The sequence below is a fragment of the Ascaphus truei genome, chromosome 2, assembly GCF_040206685.1.
Source record: "Ascaphus truei isolate aAscTru1 chromosome 2, aAscTru1.hap1, whole genome shotgun sequence".
In the NCBI taxonomy this organism is placed as follows: Eukaryota; Metazoa; Chordata; class Amphibia; order Anura; family Ascaphidae; genus Ascaphus; species Ascaphus truei.
Genome location: NC_134484.1, coordinates 363216550 through 363217475, shown reverse-complemented (window position 1 = coordinate 363217475; position 926 = coordinate 363216550).

Below are 926 nucleotides of genomic sequence, written 5' to 3'. Positions count from 1 at the left end.
ATTCCTATTAGCTATGTGCAGAAATGCGGGAACAATTCAGAAAGAACCAAAAGGGCTTTGCATTTATTTGATGAAACTTCAGCCAACATCACATGTGATAATGCTACAGACTTAATTGATCACTTTATGAAATTGGAAAAACTATTAACCCAAGACATTAGAATCTTTTGGGACATATCATCACTGGAGAATTATTTAAGGGTTAAACGCATCCCTAGAGGATTGCGTGTGAAAAAAATGCCCTCCTTTGGCTTTCCTGATAAGGAATTTGAACTGCATTGGAGAAAAATATTGACACTTGTTCAACTGAACTTATGGAATTGATTGTACGATATAAGGTGAAAGAGAAAAAGTCTCTAACTACTGAAATTGACATGCTAAAAAAAGAATTACATAAATTAAGTGATATGGATCGTTTTTCACATAACGATAAAATTCTTTTACAAAATATAGAGCAAATGGAAAAGGGTGTAGTCTCTAAGAAACAAGAAAAGTTTTTCAGAGACAAATCAGATTACGAGAGGAACCAAGTGTATGCTTGGGAAAGACTGGGTTCAACTAGAGATTTTGATAGGTCTAGAGTTACTCTACACTCTACGCCTCGCAAAATGTCTATGGATAGTGATCAGTTTAATCAAAAACCTACCACAAGATCTATTCTGAAATCACCATACACAGAACGAAGGTCTAGTTTTGATACAGACTCTTCTGATAACATGGATAGGCCATCTGTGTCTTTCTCAAAACAAAACACTAAAGACCACAGAGATTCTGAAGATGGTTATTTCAAAAACACTTATATATCTAGCCAAAAAGATGACAGATCTAAATCCAGTCTCTCAAACATACAACATATACCGTCAAAAAACGGAAAGGGTGCAGAAGGGGGAAGAAGAGCAGAGAGAACATCAGGCTCAGACAACAAG